The sequence below is a fragment of the Stenella coeruleoalba genome (genome assembly GCF_951394435.1).
Source record: "Stenella coeruleoalba genome assembly, chromosome: 21".
Taxonomy (NCBI): Eukaryota; Metazoa; Chordata; class Mammalia; order Artiodactyla; family Delphinidae; genus Stenella; species Stenella coeruleoalba.
This window is the reverse complement of record NC_137167.1, coordinates 21,623,497-21,643,271: the sequence shown is the minus strand read 5'-3', so window position 1 is coordinate 21,643,271 and position 19,775 is coordinate 21,623,497. Positions and strand designations below refer to the sequence as shown.

Sequence of the window (19,775 nt, the reverse complement as noted above, 5' to 3'; positions counted from 1 at the left end):
AAGTGAATTGAAGCACGCTGTAAATAACTGTCTACTCTTGGACTTGTTTCACACGTCTGCTTTCTCAGTACAGTTCTCCTAAACTAGCTCTGGGTGACAGAAGCTTCTGGAAATCCAATTCCCTTCGGCTCTGAGTAGACCTCTGAGGTGCCTCTTGCTCAATACTATGAGCAGCACAGTTTAGACAGCCTCTGAAGTTTGATGAAATCTTATATATTTTTACTAGATGTGTGTGTGAGAATATTCTGGAAAAAAAAAGTTCCAAGCTATATGGAGATAAGTAATAACACGAATAAAATTAAATAAATAACATTAATGCCTACTGAGTTTCTACTATTTTCTATTTTCAACAGGTTGAGATGATCCCATTCTAGTGTTTTTATTTCGTTTTTAATGCTTAGTCAAGAACACAGCACTAATTCTATTATCAAACCAACACCATGGCTGATCCATATGTGTAGACCAGGATTTCCTTGGAAGCACAGGTAAGCTTTTTCCAACATGTGATAAGGATCGTAGAAAATAACTGATCTTATTTCCGGCTCATCATTTGGCTCTAAGACACTTGGAGGAGTACTGTCATTTCTTCCCCATCCCCTTCTTCAGCCATGCTGAACCGTGCCACGTTCTCTTTTCACTCCTGGCATTTGTAAATCCTGTTTGCACTCCTTGGAATGCTTTTCTCTGCTTTGGCCTCCAAAGCCCATCTTGACCTTCCTTAATCTGGCTAATCCCATTTCACCCCTCAGGTCTTTCTCCAGAAAGTTTCCTCTGACCACTTCTCCTCCCAGTTCCAAGGCTGCATGAAGAGTCTCAGATGGCTTCCCATAGCACTGTCTCCATTCCACCCGTCAGCCAGGAGCCAAAGCACTAGAAGCTTCTTGAGGACAAAAATTATGTCTTGGTCACTGTTCAATGTCCAGGGCCTAGAACAGTACCAGACACATTCAGCATTTGAATCCAGGACCGTTGTTGGGCCTTGGGTCATTGTTTGCTCCATCTCACACTAATTCCATTTCCATTTAAGATGAACTAATAGTATCTGCTTTTCAAGGCCCTGTAAAAATTAGATAATGCTCATGAAGCACCAGCTTACCATCATTTCATTTGAAAATGATTTTACTTAAACCAGTGGTTCTCAACCAGGAGAGGGGCCTTTTGGCTATGCCTGGAGATGTTTTCGATTGTCACAACTGGGGGCTACTGGCATCTAAATAGTGAAGGCCAGAGATGCTGTTAAATAACCCATAATGCACAGGGCAACCGCCCACAACAAAAAATGTTAATAGTGACCCAAAGTGTTAATAGTTCAGAGATTGAGGAACCCTGCTTTAAGACTATTCTCTGTCTTCTTTTATGTGAACCCATCATTTTTTTCTTTGCCATAACTTACGAGCTCTTATGGCATTCACTGGCCTTATTTCACATTGTACCTACGCGGCTTGCTAGGGTAACAGACCAAGTGTGGTTGGCAGTGGGATTTAGTGCATAAGAATAATCCTTTCAACACTTTGAACGGAGGCTGTAAAATCAGGCATTTTTTATGGAAGGAGAAATTGTCAGACAGGAATGTTCTAAAATGATCACGTACAAAATATTCTGGAAATTTCTTGAAATAAACTGATGATCTGTAAGAGTTAAATATTCTTTTCAGTTACCTTGGATTGTGTAGGAAACAGAGAAGCAGCGGAAATAATAAGATTCAGTTTATACCTTCTTTCTATGCAGGTTGTAGGGCTGGGATTTACTTCTGAATGCTGTTGCTGTGCTCAATTTTCCAAACAAGCATAAAGATGACTTCTCAAAGCACTTGAAACATACATTTTATTTGACCTCCAGTCGTATAAGGAATTCAGCTAAACCTCACGCACTGGAGGATAGGTCACTCTGTAGTAGATATGTTTGAATCCTGCCTTAAAAAAATTTTGCTCCTAATCATCTTGCAGTGATTTTATAGTTATTCTTGAATTTTTTTCTGTTCCATTCTATGAATTGTACAGAACTTCTTTCTTACAGAAGGCAGCATTCTGCCTTTGAAGGTTGGTTATTCCATTTCAGTCTCCTCCTTAAGATTCATGTGCTATCATCTTTCTCTCCCCCCAGTTCTTTTTCTTCTACAACTAAATATCTAATAAGCAAATACCTGGTAGTTCAAACCAGGTTGAGTGTTCACCTGATGCCAAAACTACAGGTGGTTTGATTAATTCCACCAGACCTCTAGTATCTGAGTGTATTTATTTTAATTAGTCTAATTTAAGTGACTAGCCATACTGTTTAGCCATACAAAACGGCAGCTTTATTAGCCAGTGCATACTGAGGAGTAAATTAAATACAAATCTTGGAATCTGGATTCTGTGTCCTGTTTTCACACTTAGAATTAATGGTTTTCAAATATAAATAATAGAAAGTAGGGAGAAAACTGAGATAAGGGAAAATTCAGTTATAATGGAAAGCCTATATGAGACACAGCTTCAGGGCTGGTTTGATTCAGCAGCACATCATTGTGTACAAAGGAACTGGTTCTTTCTGTCTCTCCCCTTTGCCTTTTATTGTGTTAGATTTTTGTAAGACTCACTGCCTCCTTAGCAGCAAAATGCTGCAGTTCCAGGCTTTTATGGGTACATCACACATACTGGAAGAGGAAATGTTTCTCTTGAAAGCTCTGAAAGAGTAAGATTTCTTTCTCAGAAATCCCAGGCAAACTCCCCTTGTGTCTCACTGGGCCTAAAATGTGTCATGTGCCCTTTTCTAAAGCAAGGTCTGATCAGGGTAATGTCAAAACTTACTGACTTAGGCCTAGATAAGGGAACCAATTTTAAGAACAAGAGGATGGTACTACCCTGATTGACTTGACAGTCAGTTTTTGCCCCTGAAAGTGGGGATATACATCTTTATCCATGTTCTATTACCATTGCCTATTTTGTGTATCTATCTAACTAACTAGAATGTGAATTCAGAAGATTGGGGCTCCTGACTTATATCTCTTCATATTGCCAGATCATCGTACATGTCGTTTTGCATCATAGGCATTCAAAATGTTTGATAATTGTGAATAAAATAGCAGTTTCCAATATAAGCTATTAGGCTTGTTCCCTTTCATCGATTCTAAGATCACTCACTTAGCACCTACATGGCACCCGGCGTGTGGCGGTCCCCTGGGAATAAACAGAAAATCAGTGACCCAGTCTCTGCTTTTAAGGAATGTAGAGGGTTTTTTTTTTCACCCTAAATATATACACTTTTTACTCATCAATTATACCTCAATAAAACTGGAAAAATAAGGATGTGGACAATAATAATAGGATTTACATTATAATACAATTTTAAGAAGTAAGTAAATTAACGCATGTAAATGAATGAACACAGTGCTGGACACACAGGGCTCAATAAATGCTAGCTATTAGGAATGTAGAGTTTTAAAGAGAAAAAAAGATAAGTATATAAACAATTTCAATAAAATGCAACAACGCCACAGCAGAGTGGAGCAGAGCTCACAGTTGAGGCACTTACCACTTGGAGATGGGGAGGCATCCCAGAGGAAGTCACGTTAAATAGCGATCTGGGATACTTACGGAATTTCTCCAGGAGAAGAGGGGCTGAGGGAGGTGCAGGAAGAAGAATGGTTCGCTTTGGGAAAGGGTATGACGAGACCCGTTATGATGCTTATGATTTACTTTACAAAACCTTCCTGGAGCTGGTGAGATATTCTCCATGTTAGATGGGACAGCCAGTTGCTCTAATCAGGAACAAACACCTCAGGGGGTGTTCAGCTGATGAGGAAGGTCATTCTTCACAAGCAGCTCCTACAAGTGTTTCAGCTTGGTTATCTCCCATCAACAACTGAGGGGCTTGTTACTTTGCATAATTAACCTTAGAAATGAGTTTTCATTGGTGAAATCAGAGGTGTGCAGGATAACATAGTGGGTGTTAGAAAGAAGCTTGCCTGGGTGAAATTAGTGGTGTTCAGGAAGTATGGATGGGCAAAAGTATGTTGGAGACATTTCCATCCTTGTAAGAACATGGGTGTAGGTATGATGCAATCCACATTACCTGATCCCTTAGGGATGAGGCCTGAGGCCTGACTCATGAATGATTCTGTGTCTGACTATTATTTAAGAGGATACAAACTATAATATGAACTGGATGTTACCTGTAACATGTCACTTTCCTGCCAGTGAACCTTTTACGAATAGTATAGTGACACCAAGCAGGACAGGAAACTGGGATTTAGCTTACACAACCCATAGTAAGGATTGGTTCAAACCTGTTCTCTGTCACTCACCTATCTCTATCTATTGACAGTAATTGCTATTCATAATAATAATGATAAAATTCTCAAAAACATTTTTTGTGAGCCAGTTGACTTAGGACATTTTCAAGGAGCACAGGGTCAAGGAAAAACATGGCGTAATCAGATACACTAGCCTTTTAGAATGGGGAGAACATAGTACGTGTGGTTAGAAGATAATGAAGATGGTGTGGCAGGGAACCGAAGGGAAGGGGAAATTACCCAAGGATTCAAGGTCAAATGCTGCCGAAAAGTTTGAAAACATAAAGACTGAAATATGTGCATTAGACTTAGCAACGTGAAGATCGCTGATGACCTGGGGGTGGAGGGCAGTGAGGTGAGTAGAAACAATGGTTCTTAGTGCCTAACTGACAGTTTCTATTTGCTGTGTGTCTGGAACTTACCTAAGTGCTTTAGCTGTATCAACCCCTTTATTAAGATAAGTATGACGGTGTTCCCTAGTTGCCAGATGAGGAAGCTGAGGCACAGAGAGCTGGAGTCACTTGTCTAAGGCAGCAGAAATAGTAAGAGATAGACACTGAATCTCACCTGCAGCTGTCTGGCTCCAGAGCTACCGTAGCAGGCACAGCGGATGGAGAGGTGCCCTTCAGAAAGCCTGGTTTGGTCCTAAGATCAAGAAGGAGAGTATAATAGTTGGAGATGGATGCAGGGGGGCTAAGGGATATTGTTTTTCTAATTAGAGAAATTTGAGAATGTTGACAATCTAATGAGAAGAAACTAATATATACACAGGAAAAAAAAGAGATAGTTGGACAAAAGTTTCTCAAGAGGCAAAAGGGGATGAGATCCAGGTGAAAGGGGAAAACTTTGTAACAAGAAGGAAGAAGGAAAAGATTAGAATGGAAGAATGTGGGGAAACTGTGGGGTAGGAGTGTCAGGACACTGAGAGAATTGGGGACTGGTGTAATTATTTTCATTAGGAAATGTGACCAGAGTGAAAGAGGTTTAGAGTGAGACGTTTGAGGAGAATGGAGTTTTAGAAAATAATTCATGGAGAATTGAGTGGAAAGTTGATGATGAAACTGGAAAGGATTATCTGGAGAGATGAGGGCCCAGGTGGGTTTGGAGAGCAGAAACGTGGCAGTGGTGGGCTGTAAATTGGCTCCTTGGAAAAAAATGAAATGCCCTGATTTGTGGCATTTGCCAGTTTTGTTGGTATAAACATTCCCGACGTGGGTGATGTCAATGGTTTAGCAACTGACTTGCAAGATTTCTGAATATTTAATCATTAGCTCTCAGGAAAAGAATGATCTGCTCTGGTGTACTACTACACTGCATCTATTTGATTGCGTGGTTTCCTCCCCAGCGTGGCGTAGGAACAGAAGGAAATTTCTTGGGTTGGTCCAAGGTCGTGATTTGGTCCCAGTGAATGGTACAAAAGGAAAAAGAGACATGAAAGGTCCCTTGCTAAGTGAATGCTTGATGTGATGTGATCACAGGGAATCTAGACTGGATAAGACAGCAGAGGTGTTAAGACACTAAATTTTTGCTGAAATTGAAAAACAAATGTACTGGCAATAATGGGTCTTAATGATGGGGTAAGGAGATTACTTGTTTAAGGAATGAAAATAACCTTTAGGTGATCAAGATCAAGTGTAAAAAAAACCCCACCAAAACCCTCAAAATCTCCTAGAGCATTTGTTTAGATTTTGGACTTTTCTCTTTTATCATTTCTTTGATAATTTCTTTTAAATTTTTTTCTGTTTTCTTTTGTATCTTTGAATCTTGCCGTGTTTAAGCTTTTTAGTTTAGATTTCTTCACATTTGTTTTGTAAATCTTTCTGTTGAGTCATTTACTTCAGCTATTATATTTAAATATCTTTTATTCTCCATTTATTTTTTGTAATATCTTGTTTTGTTTCAAGGATGTATTTTATTGTAAAAATTGTCTAAGAAGAGGAATCCAATTTTTTTAGTTATTTTTTCCCGGTATCTTCTTCTCTTCTCTAAATTAGCTCTCTTAACTCTAGTGCCAGCTATTCTTTCATGTTGATTTTTTTAATTTATTTTACTTTTATGTATAAAAGTAAAAGTAGTACATGAGTCTCTTCATATATATCTCTGAATAGGACAAATTTCATTCAGAAAAAGAGAAACAAGAAGTAACTGAACACAGGAAATTAGAGGTTTACAAAACCATAGGAAGCACTGGTGGTGTTTTAGGTCCAGAAAGTTGTTCCTGGTCTTCAGAAAATGAGCAAGTACGGGGATCAGAGCAGTGAGTGGCTCACAAGAGGACCTGTGAGTGGTGTTGGCAAACACTCACCTCCGCTGTCTGCGGAAGCCATGACTTGTTCTCTTGTGCCTTCCAGATCTTGTGCAGGTGCCTCCCACTGAGTCAGTCTAGGAAATGTACTTTTCCAGGCTTCCCGCCTGTGCATAAAGAGAAGCAGTGATGTTGCTGAGATGCTCACAAGCAGCTCCACATAACTGCTGTGGAACTCACACTCAAATGCGCGGGTGGGAATCTGGTGGGAATTGCACTTGTGGCTCTTTTCTAGCCAGGTCTCCTGCCTGACTCAAAAATATGACGGGATATATGAACAGAGCTGATGTCATGCTGATTAGTAAAGCTTCTTTCCAGTAAGTGGACAAGGAGCTAGCTGTCAGACTCCAAATCCCCCAATAGCAGAACAAAGAGAGATTTACTCTGGAATGTCAGCATCCGTGTTGGGAGCTGCAGCTTTCCGGAAACATTTTCTGTTTCTCTAGAGAAGAACTTCTAGGCTTTGACACTGGGGTGATGTCAGCTTTTATTTGCTTTCCATTTTGGATAAGGATGGAGTGATGTTAAGTGCTGATTCAGTTCATCTCACTCTCTTCAGCTGCACAACGACAACCTCAGCTCTCAGCAGTCCCTGCAGACTGGAGCCTGGCACCCCATCAGAGCCTCATGGGGGGACTGACTCCTCCCCTGCTCTCCAGCCTCTCAGCGGCACAGCAGTAGAGTAGGCTGTGTACACCCTGCCCCTCAACAACTTCCAAAATCCGTTGAGGTCACTCATTATGGTTGACCCTCAATTGCATCTTTGTTTATCATAGTTTAAGTTTATTCCTTATTGTACTTCTGAACTTTTATATCATTGAGGCCCTAGTGCAACAGAGGGCGCCTGCAAATGCCTAATCGGCCATGTAACTTAGAAAGTCTTGCCTGCTTTGGAAGGCATATTTGGGTCCTTGATATGGACCTCTGACTGATCCTCGTGACCTGATTTTCCATAACTATACAATGCATGTGCAAAATCCTGTTTCTCCAGTAAAAACTGAATTGTCTTCTCAGCTGAGATGCTCACTTTTGACTCCATTTCTTTGTAGACCTCAAAGACCCTCCTCCCCACTTTCTTTCTCTATGTATGTAAACAGTCTATCAGGGCCAAATGAATTCTTATTTCCTTCATCAAGGTGAATCCAGCTAATTGTGGCTTTCTCCCTTTTTTGAATTATAATTGAACTATTATTACATGATAAGACGTGTCTATACAAGATGATGTGGCACTAAATATACTTTTTATTATATAATTATTCATAGGTTCTGATTAATTAACTAATGCCCTAGTTGATTCCAGAAGTTATTTAGGGCAAACCGTATATATCCTCACTACAAAATAGATTTAATCTGCTGAAATCAGTGCCGTTTTTAGGGCATAGCATGGTGCTGGAGATAGGGTAAAATATCAATACACATATGGTCAATTTATTAATTATGTGAAATTTACCCTATAACCAACTCCTATCTCTACTACACATACTTTCTTTTTAATTATCTTGCTCATCCTTTTGTTTTTTCTCTTTCTGAATCTTCCAGGGAATATAGCTGAAGATGACAAAGAAATCAGAAAAGATTGAAAAGAAAGTGGAAACAGAATTTTAAAAGGTATTAATAATTGATACCCAGCTAGCCCCTCTCCTCTTCCTTAGTACTTTCATAAATTACATTTATCTTTGCTTGTGTAACAACAAGCATTAGTCTTCTCCTAGGGTAGGTTGGTGCACAGTAGTTGAATGAGCATTCTTGTAACACTTAGGCAATTTCATAATCTGTCCTGTTAAATTAATGTAACTTTAGTGAGCTTTACAATTTGAACGTGTTCTGTGTCCTGTTTTTAATTTTTATAACAAAGAACTGTCCACTGGGAAGTAGTGAAGTGAAACTCTTTTTGTTTTGATGACTGGGGAAAGAAATAGGGGTAGTATTTCAACTGTTAGACACAGTACATCTTTCTGGCCAGACACCAAAGGACATTACTGTGAGGTTTTGACAGACTTGTTACATTATTAAAGTTCATCTCTTTCCCAGGAGCACACGCCATTACAACAATAATCTCTGTGGGAGAGCCCTTTTTCCTGTTTTTGGCTGGAGGCACCCTTGCATCTTTGAAACTATTATTTTATTTGTTAGTCAGAAGCTCCCTGAAGAGCTAGCAGCTTTCCCTATGGTGTTTGAGAGTTGACCTTGAGCAATTTTTATGACATATTATTTAATAATCTTTAAGGGCGTGCTTTGTTCATTTTTCTTATCTAATATTCACATTGAAACTAAAACCTAGAAATGAATGACAGGAAGGGGAAATTTAAATTTAAATGAGGGCCCATATTTAGCTCTTTTCACTCAGTTTAAATAATTTATTTTTCGTAGCAGAAGTGTTATTTTGTATGAATTTTCTTAAGTTTTCCCTTCCTCTTTCCAGGTGTGGATTAAAACTTTATATAAAAATTAAAGTTCAACTTGAATTAACAATAATGGTAAGTCATTAATTAAAAAATTATAAATATAATTTTAAGACATATAAATTAAGTGTATTTTATCCTTATATCCACCTAACATTTATCTATAACATGAATAAAAGGAGACTGTATATAATGTTCACATGTTACTATATTTTATGTACTAGGGAATTTAGAATTTGATCTGGATGTTTTCAGAAAACTAGCTAAATCCCTAATTGAAATGAGCACTCTAAGCAATGTAGCTAAGGATTATCACTCCATGTTACACAGGCTGGTTATATGATAGAAAGCATGCAAATTATTGAAATAGGTGGAAAAGGCAATGGAAAATATAGCTGCTAGGTATACATCAACTTGATTCAGCACTCAGAGAACCAAAACCGAAGAAACAGAAGAACTGGATGTAGGAGGGCATCTGGATATTTGCATCTAAATGCAAAAACATTTAGATCCTTTATTTTCCCTTTTCTTTTGGTCTTTGTTTTAGAGAGTCCTAAAATCAATTCTCCGGAATACATAAGTGGTCCACATTCATATTCTTTTCAAATAATCTCTTTTTTAACTTTAAATTTTAACTTTTAATGCTATAGACCAGCACTGTCCAATAGAACTTTCTGCAATAATAGAAATTTTCTATATCCACACCGCCTAATAAGGTAACCACTAGCCACACGTGGTTATTGAACAGCAGAAATGTGACTAGTGTGACTGAGGAGCTGAATTTTCATTTCTATCTACTTTTAATTCATTTAAATTGAATACACATGTGGCTAACAGCCTCCATATTAGCGTAGCTGTAGACTATTCAAAGTATCAATTTGCCAGTGTTTAAGAGTAGCTGAAGTGTAAGATGTTTCTTGATTACACAAGGATAATTTTTTGAAAAAAAAAATTAAGAACTTTTTGTCGTACATGCGTTGAACTAATTTTAAAGTATTTTTGGAGTAGCATATATAAATATATATTGAATATACATATTCATACATACATATATATGTTTATATACATATAAACAAGAAAGAGTTTGTAAGACTTGGTTATATAGTAATATTATACAAAAACTAAAGAAGTTGCTATAAAGTTGCATGGCTAAAAAATACATGCTGTTGTCAGTGAGTACTGGTACATATCTAGCAATGAAACACAACAAATTTAATTTAAAAATAAGTCCCACCATACTTGCAATACCAAAAAGCACAGGTGGTACTGAATTTTAATGAATCTTGGTAACTAAAACATAAGGCACATAAAAGAAATTCAGTTGAATTTCTCTGAAGGTAACCATAATTCTTGAAGACAGCTTACCAAGAAGCAGCAGTAACTATACAGAAAATACTTATTTTGAAGAAAAGTCAATGTCATGCTCTGGCATTCAGAAAGGTAAATATATCATTGATTACTCTTGATATTACATACCTACTAACAGGTGAACAAGAGGAATAACTAGATGATCTAAAGTGTTAATAAAGGGGCTTCCCTGGTGGTGCAGTGGTTGGGAGTCCACCTGCCGATGCAGGAGACGCGGGTTCATGCTCTGGTCCAGGAGGACCCCACATGCCGCGGAGCGGCTGGGCCCATGAGCCGTGGCCGCTGAGCCTGCGCGTCCGGAGCCTGTGCTCCGCAACGAGAGAGGCCACAACAGTGAGAGGCCCACGCAAAATAAAATATAATAAAATAACTCAAATTTTATCTCTTAAAATAAAGTGTTAATAAAATAACTCAAATTTTATCTCTAATCAGCCTTGTGAAATAAGATTTACTGTTCAGTTTTAAGAAAATGAAATGACCAATAAGCTCTGAAATTCCTGTTTTTGACGTGATGGTACGTGGTGCTTCTTGCCACCACTACAGATAGTGTATCCTCCCACCTTTTATCTTTTTTTTTTTTTTTTTTTTGGCGGGGGTACGTGGGCCTCTCACTGCTGTGGCCTCTCCCGTTGCGGAGCACAGGCTGCGGACGCGCAGGCTCAGCGGCCATGGCTCACGGGCCCAGCCGCTCCGCGGCATGTGGAATCCTCCCAGACCGGGGCACGAACCCGCGTCCCCTGCATCGGCAGGCGGACTCTCAACCACTGCCCCACCTTTTATCTTTGATGCTGAGCCTTCCCTTGTTAATATTTGCTCTTCAGATACATGATAATTTGGGGAGAAATAGATCTTATTCACTGGGAAATATATAAATGTATAGATTTTCACATATACCTAATATGCGTCAATCAAGGTCTAAACATTACTGTAGGTTTGCATGTGTATGTGTGTGAAGGGTACATTTGGGAAAAGGAAGGTAGAAAGTGTTTAATCTGCTAGAATCATGAGTTAAATGATGCAGGTCTGAATCCAGTTACAAATGCTATTATAATGAGGAGCAAAATCCAAGACAATGTGATAAGTTGTATTTAACAATTATTAATTGAACCAAGCAGAATCTTAAGCTACATTTGGAACAGTGAGATGCTAGTTCCTGTAGCTCTGAGTATATTTCTTGATTGCTGCTAAATCTATAACCGTAGTTTAAAAGGATGATAAAGAATTATGTGTTCGTTCTTTCAACCATTAGTTTAAAATTTCTTTGCAAGTGTGTGCATTGAAAAGAAATACAAATCAAGTAGTCAGGAGATTGTGTTATTTTTTTTTTGACTCTTCCCCTTTATATCTCTGTGATCTACAACAAATAATGTTATCAGATCTCAGTTTCCATATCCATAAAATGAGAAAATGATATAGATGTTCTCTATGACACATTTAATTACAAAGTAATTCTCAGGGATGAAAGGGACAAAGCATTATACAAGCAGTACTATTTCCAGAAAAGGCATTTGTATTAGTTTGCTACGGCTGATCTAACAAATTACCACAAATTGGGTAGTTTAAAATCACAGAAACGTATTCTCTCATATAGTTCTAAGGCTGGGAATTGGAAATAGAGATGTAGGCAGGGCCACGCTCTCTCTGAAGGTTCTAGGGGAAGATCCTTCCTTGCCTCTCCCCAACCTCTGATGATTGGTGGCAATCCTTGGTGTCCTGTGGCTTGTAAATGCATCATTCTAATCTCTGTCTCTGTCTTCTTCTCCCCTGGGTGTCAGTGTCTCTGTGTCCAAATTTCTCTCTTCTTATGAGAATATCATTCCAATCCAGTATGACCTTATCTTAACTTGATCACATCTGCAAAGACCCTGTTTGTAAATAAGGTTGCCTTCACAGGTATTGGGGTCTAAGAATTGAACATATCTTTTGGGGGACACAGTTGAACCCACAGGAACACCAGAAGGTACAGTCTTTTTCTGTTGAAGGAGGCCCGAGTCTCAAACAAAGTAGTGATAAAATCCTGAGATCTAGACACATGGAGGGAAGAAAAATGGACACACAATACGAATATATTTTATATCTTTCAATGCACATATACATAGACATACACGGGCATTCATTGTGAATGCTAGGAATATGAAGTAAAAACAGAAAACCCCATTTTAGTTTTTTAAAAAATCAACTCATTTCCTTGGAAAGGCATGAAGGAGGTCTCAACAGGAGAAGGCGGCTTGAAGAGCCCCAGAGCCTCCACAAGGTTATCTTTAATTTGGATTCACCACAGGCCCATGTGTGCCCTCAGCCTTGAATTCTCAGAGATTGGGATCTTATTAGTATTTCAGAATTGTTGGGACTCACGTGTGCAACCTCAGGTTAGTGCAGTTTAAGAGAAGTGACCATAGTAATACCGCATCCCTGTTCATTTCCAGTAACATCCCTCACAGCCAAGCTGCCCAGAACTCACAGTCGTTGCTTAGATAGTCTCATCCTATAGGAAGCTACATGGCAGCCAGGCAATGTCCCTGAGTCACCTGTTCGAATGTTTAATTAAGGACATTGGGTTTTGCTAGTCAGGTGCCTTTATCTCCGCAACAGGTAGGTGTTTGTTTAAGTGTCTAGATACTCGAGTCAACCTGAGCCATCTTTAGAAAATTTAATGATTTGGACCAAATAACCACATAGAGTATAATTTCAGGATTAGAATAAACATCTTTTTCTCAGTGCTTTCTGAAATTATGCCTGTGGGTGAGAGAGGGTAAGTTAGTTTGCTGGGGGAGGGGAGGGAAGGCCCAATAAATTATATCAAAATCCCTGATGAGGGACCAAGACTAAGCACATACATGTTTTCCTCCCGGCTTCTGTACATCCAGTTCTTTCTCTCAGTGGATGTCAGAGAGATAAGGATTCCTGAAGCAAAGCAGAAATACATATTTGCACAATCCTCATGATTCAGAGATTCGCTTTTTCGAATTCGCCTACTCGCTAAAATGTATTTGTAATCCCCACATCAATACGTGTGGTGCTCTCATAGGCATCTGCAGACACATCATTTGCAGAGCAGCAAAACATCTGAGTCCATCTGCGCATATGTTCCCAACTGCAGTGAAACAAGGCGACGCACTGCCTTCATGTTTCTCCTCTCATACTGAACACAAGTGTCGTTTTCATGGTCTGTTTAGTGCCACATTTTCCTCATTTTTAATTTTCTTTTTTTGTTTGGTGATCTTTCTGTTTAAAATGGCCCCCAAACATTGGGCTGAAGTGCATTCTAGTATTCCTAAGAGCAGAGTTGTTGTATCTTAAAGAGAAAACCCGTGTGTTAAGCTTCATGTGGGCATGAGTCATAGTGCTGTTGGCTCTGAGCTCAACATTAATAAATCAACAGTGTACATTGAATAGGGTGTCTTTAAACAGAAACACACATAATACAAGGCTATGTATTGATTAGGTGACAAAAACGTGACCACAGGCTCTCAGGAGACTAACCTTGTATTTCTCTTAGAGCAACGGTTCAGATTCCCTAATTCAGTGTTTAAAATGACTGTATAGGACAAAACTTCCATGAGTAATGAGAATTGGTGGCATATATGTGTGTGTGTGTGTGTGTGTGTGTGTGTGTGTGTGTGTATGTATATATATATATATATACAAAAAAAGAAGTTGAGCTCCTACCTTACACCATATACAAAAATTAAGTCAAAATGGATCAAAAACCTAAGTGGAAGAGCTATAACTATAAAACTCCTGGAATAAAACTTAAGGGAAAATCTTCATGACATTGGATTTGGCAATGATTTCTGGATATGACACCAAAAGCACAGGCAACACAATGAAAAATAGATAATTGGGCTGCATCAAACTTTTAAAACTCTGCATCAAAATACACAGTCAATAGAGTGAAAAGACAACACATGGAATGGAAAAAATATTTGCAAGTCATATATTTGATAGGGGTCAATATCCAGAATACATGAAAACTCCTACACTCAGCAACAAGAAATAAACAACCAAGATTTAAAAATGGGCAAAGAACTTGAATAGACATTTCTCCAAAGAAGATATACATATGGCCAAAAAGCACACGAGAAGATGCTCAACATCATTAAGGGAAAGATCATATAAGGGAAAATGCAAATCAGATCACAGTGAGACGCCCCCTCATGCCCACTCGGATGGTTATAATTTTTTTAAAGAGCAGAAACTAGGTGGTGAGAATACAGAAAATTTGAACACTTGTGCATTGTTGGTGAGAATGTAAAATGGTGCAGTCACTGTGGAAGACAATATAACAGTTCCTGAAAAAATTAAGAATTATCATATGATCCAGCAATTCTACTTCTTGGCATATACCTAAAGAAGTGAAAGCAGAATCTTGAAGAGATGTCTGTACACCCATGACTATATCAGCATTGTATACAGTAGCCGAAGGAAGCAACCCAAGTGTCCCTCAACAAATGAATGGTTAAAATGTGGCATATACATACAATGGACTATTATTCAGCCTTAAAAAGAAAGTTTGACACATGCTGTAACATGGATGAAGCCTGAGGACATTAGGCTAAGTGAAATATTCCATCACAAAAAGATAAATATTGCATAATTCCACTTATATAAGGCACTTAGAGTATTCAAATTCATAGAGACAAAAAATAGATTGGTGGTTTCTAGGGACTGAGGGGAGGGGAAAACGGGGTGTTATTGTTTAATAGGGTCAGTTTCAGTTTTGAAAGATAGAAAGAGTTCTAGAAATGGATAACGGTGATTAAGTACAATGTGAAAGTGCTTAATACTACTTAACTGTACACTCAAAAATGGTTAACATGGCAAATTTTATGTTAGGGGTATTTAGCCACAATTAAAAAAAACATGGCTTACTATAGTGGAATTTAACACTATAATACATTCTTTTTAAAAAATTTTTATTGGAGTGTAGTTGATTTACAATGTTGTCTTACTTTTTGCTGTACAGCAAAGTGAGTCAGTTATACATATTCATATATCCACTCTTTTTTAGATTCTTTTCCCATATAGGTCATTACATAGTATTGATACATTCTTATTCTGTTATTTTAACCAATAAAACTGCCCAGTTTCAATGGCATGTAACTGGTAAGAGCATGGAGTGGAAAATTTTAAAAATCTATAAAATCTAATGTTTTATATAAATGTTTTCCAGAGGAAAATAAAATTAAAGGAAAAAACTCTTAAGAAGTTTGAAAGAAATGACACATTTCCTTTTAAGAATAAATGACATTGGCTTACTTTATTCCTAACACACTGGGTTCTGAGAATAAGATCCAGTGTTTTAGGAAAGCTTAGGTGTTTGAAAAAAAACCTTTCTGCCGTAATCTGCCATTCATAGAGGATTTTAAGAAAGGTAGTACACTACTTCTTTCAAAACACACACATAACATATTCAGGCACACATTAAGAGCAGCTGTGAAGTTCTTGGAGCTGAAAAGATAAAACAAGAATGTCCTAACGCTTTTTTTTCAGTTCACGCCTTTATGGCCTCAATTTGCATTTGCAGCTGCAAATGGCTTGTTTTGGGAAAAAAGTTTGTATGCTCAACTGTTTGTTTTGCATATTTCGATTCATATTGGGCATACACAGCAGCCAGTGCATGGTACGTGACTGTTACTCAGGAGCTGATACTTGCAAGTTTTATATGTTAAATGAATGTCCCTTTGGTCCACTGGTTACCTTTCTGCTCAGTCATGAAACTCTGGTAACAGTGAAGGGGTGACCTCTGTGGATTGTGTTAAGAGTGGCGTGGGTATGGAATGCTTTCTTATCTTCAGTGATTGCAGGTGAAGGGCCTCTGGGAAGACTTTTTCTCAGGTTACAGACTATGCTTTAGTAGTTCACAGAAAGATCTGAGGTGTGGGAGAAGAAAGCCAGCCAGAGCCTCTATAACTGTACTTGTGCCAATGTATTACTTCACAGCTTCAAGATGAGGCCCTGAAGGCACTTTTTTAGGAAAGCACAGTATAGTGGAAAGAACAGGGTCTTTGATGACAGACAGCTCAGCATTTGAATTTGGCTCCTTTAAAGACTTTGTGACCTTAGCTCAGTTAATTAACCTCACTGATCTTCAGGCTCTTTAAGTTGGAAATGACAAGACCTATACATGGAAGATTATGGTGTAAATTAAGAGAAATGATATATGAAAGTCAGGTGAAGTGCTTGGCATGTAGGATGTGCTCAGTAAATGATAGTTGATCTTGGCATTTTAATTCGATTCCTATTGAGCTTGACAAGGATCTCTAGGGAAGGTAAGATGTTCTTTGGGAGTTCAAAAAAGACCCCTCACACTTGAGGGATGAGCGAATCACAAAGGAGACTTCAGCTCTTTACTCCCTATAGCAGTGAGCCACCAAACAGAGATTCGATTGATTTCAAGCTTCTAATTACAATCTGAGAGCTTTGGAAGCATGCCGAAACAAGATGGAAAAATTCAGAGACTACACTCTGTGACACTAGGTTCATCTCAAAGATGAAATACAAATTCCTGGAGGGCAGACTGAAGGCTGTCGGTATCAACATTTTTATTCACAGCTTTCCTGTGTTGAGTGAAATACACCCTGTTAATTGAACAGGCTTGAGTTCCTGGGGAAACCTCAGAATGAATTACTCATGTTTTTGCTACTACAGCTGCATGGAGATATAAACTTACAGCTTTACACGAAATCTGCTAGAGACACTTAAAATTTATCAATCCTCTTAGCTTTGATGCTTTTAAGACCACAAAAAAAATGGCCCGTCTCGGAGAAACTTGCATATTACAATTCAGTATTTAGACATGGCAGGAGCTCATTCACGTGGAATTTATTTCACATTACATTTGGGGCATGCATGAGATTTAAAAGCAGTGTTTTTTCTCTGAAGTACCCACTACAAAAGATATATCACACATACTCAGGTTATTTAAAACTCAGCAAGGGGAATATCAACAGATTTTTCTCCAAGAATACTCTCTGATCAGCTGGGGAAATAAAATCTTTCTTATGAAAAGCAACGAATTGAAACAGTTCTGGTGCATTAAAGCCTAGGGGTACCTGTCCTATTTGGTTGGAATTCTTGGCAGCTTCAAATATAGAGGTAGTGTTTATATAGGTGTATATGTAATGAATGTTATTTTTGCCTTTATGAATGGTTTTCTGACTTAGACACCTTCAGTGCTTTTAGGAATATTTATGAAAGAAGAAAATAACTTTTGTGATTTTTTTTTTTGGCTTGGGTTATTTATGTATCTATCAATAATCCCTCAATTGTAAGTAAATGAAATCAAACTAATGCTATTTTTCTTAAAAAAGAAATTTATAGGCTCTTCAACTGGGACATTCCAGGGATGACTAGCTTCAGATATGGTATGATCTGATTCAAAATTATCATCAAGAATGCCTTTTCTCCAGGGAATCCTTGTGCACTGTTGGTGGGAATGTAATTTGGTACAGCCATTATGGAACACAGTATGGAGGTTCCTCAAAATATGAAAAATAGAACTACCTTATGATCCAGCAAGTCATTCCTGGGTATATATCCAAAGAAAATGAAAACAGGATACAAAAAGATATCTGCACTCCCAGGTTCATTATTCACAACAGCTAAGGCAAGGAAACAACCTAAGTGTCCATCAATGGATGAGTAGATAAAGAAGATGTGGGATATATATATATCTATATATATATATCACACAATGGAATATTATTCAGCCATGAGAAAGGAGGAAACCCTGCTATTTGTGTCAACATAGATGTACCCTTAAGACATTATGCTAAGTGAAATAAGCCAGATAAAGAAAGACAAATACTGCATGGTATCACTTATATGTGGAATCTAAAAAAGAAAAAACAAAGTCAAATTCATAGAAACAGAGAGCAGAAAAGTTGTTGCCAAGGGCTGGGGTGGGCGTGGAATGGAGAAACGTTGGTAAAAGGAGGGAGCAAACTTTCAGCTATAAGACAAGATTTTTTTTTTTAAAGGTAAATATGTAAATATGTGTGGTGATAAATGTGTTAATTAACTAGATGGGAGGAATCCTTTCACCATGTACACTTGAAGTATCTTACAATTTTATGTGGTAATTAAACCTCAAAAAAGTTGAACAAATGCTTTTCCCCCCTCCACTCTTAATACATATCAATACATATATGTGTATGTATCTTACTGGTTTTGTTTCTCAGAACAGAGTCAAGAATAGAGGGGCAAAACACACTCTTTTTTTTTTTTTTGTGTGTGTGTTCTTATGTATACTGAAAGAGAGAGAGAGTGGAAGGAGTTGAGACATTTGTCCTATTCCCCAGGGAACATTGGCAGTATTTCCTGTTTTCCAAATGCCACATTGTTTCACTCTTCCTTTCTTTGCCTATGTTCTACCTTCTCTTTGCCTTCCCTTTTGTCTTGGTAGTTCCTATACAACCCTCAAAACTTATCTCCTCTCAGAATCCTTTGCTGATTTGCAGGTCTTAGTTTTTTCAGGTTTCATGTTTCCACCGTACTCTGTGCGTGCCCCTATTACACCTCTCTGCAAACATGAACTCTCTGATTGCCCAGCGGGTAGGGACATGCTATCTCCAATGCCCAGCAAAGGCCTAACCTTTAGTTATCATTAGTTTTTTGGATGAAGGAGTGAATGGAGGTAATGTACAATAGGTCATTTACTTATTTCCACATTCTTTGAAGGAACCGAGTTACATAAAATTTATCTGAATTGATTAATACAATTAATTGATACAGATCTAGTTGGATTGTGGCTGAGAAAGTCATCACACGGGAAAATCTTCAATACTCTCTGAGTTCTAGACAGAATGACTGGACCAACAGGTTTCTGAATCCAGTTCTCTGTCGTGATTTTTCTCCTGAGAGGCTCAGTCACAGAAAACTGTCTTGTTATAACCAATCTTGTCTTAACTTGCTCTTTGGCATGATTTTTCCTTTTGGGAGAAATAAAATGGTAATAAATAAATAAAAAATATTATCTGAAGACTGTCAATAATAAGACCTGAAAAAGTAGACTAATTGGTTCCCTTAATTCAGTTTCTGAGCTGTGAAATAGGCCTAAACTAACCATCAAATTGGCTACCAAGATAATACTTCTACCTCTAGATCTATGACGCTCTAGCTCTGTAGCACTAATTCAGTGTCCTGTATTATTACTCTAACATCTTTTGATCTCTGTCTCCAGATCTGTGTCCCTAACTCAGCATCCTGTGTTATTACAAAACCGCCCAATAGTCTGCCTCCCTCTAACCTAAATGTCCTCAAGTGTACACTCCACATTGCTTCCACGTTTGGCTTTCCATTACCTTCACTGGAGAGATGAGAATGATTCTCAAAACATCTGAAGGGCCTTCACTTAGTCTCAGATCAAGTTAGCTGGGATTCAAACTCAGGTCTTTCCAGATAAAAAGCACCTGTTATTTTAAGAAGA

The 19,775-nt window shown here is 38.1% G+C and overlaps 1 long non-coding RNA gene across 2 annotated transcripts in view; it reads left to right on the top strand.

Annotated features, from left to right (window-relative positions):
• The window catches only part of LOC307179690, a 49,368-nt gene that overhangs the window by 14,678 nt on the left and 14,915 nt on the right, over positions 1-19,775 (top strand). For both annotated transcript variants that reach the window (XR_013825512.1, XR_013825513.1), the window contains exons 2-4: positions 354-485; positions 8,115-8,183; positions 8,998-9,052. This is a non-coding gene — a long non-coding RNA (uncharacterized lncRNA). The remainder of the gene's footprint in view (positions 1-353; positions 486-8,114; positions 8,184-8,997; positions 9,053-19,775) is intronic.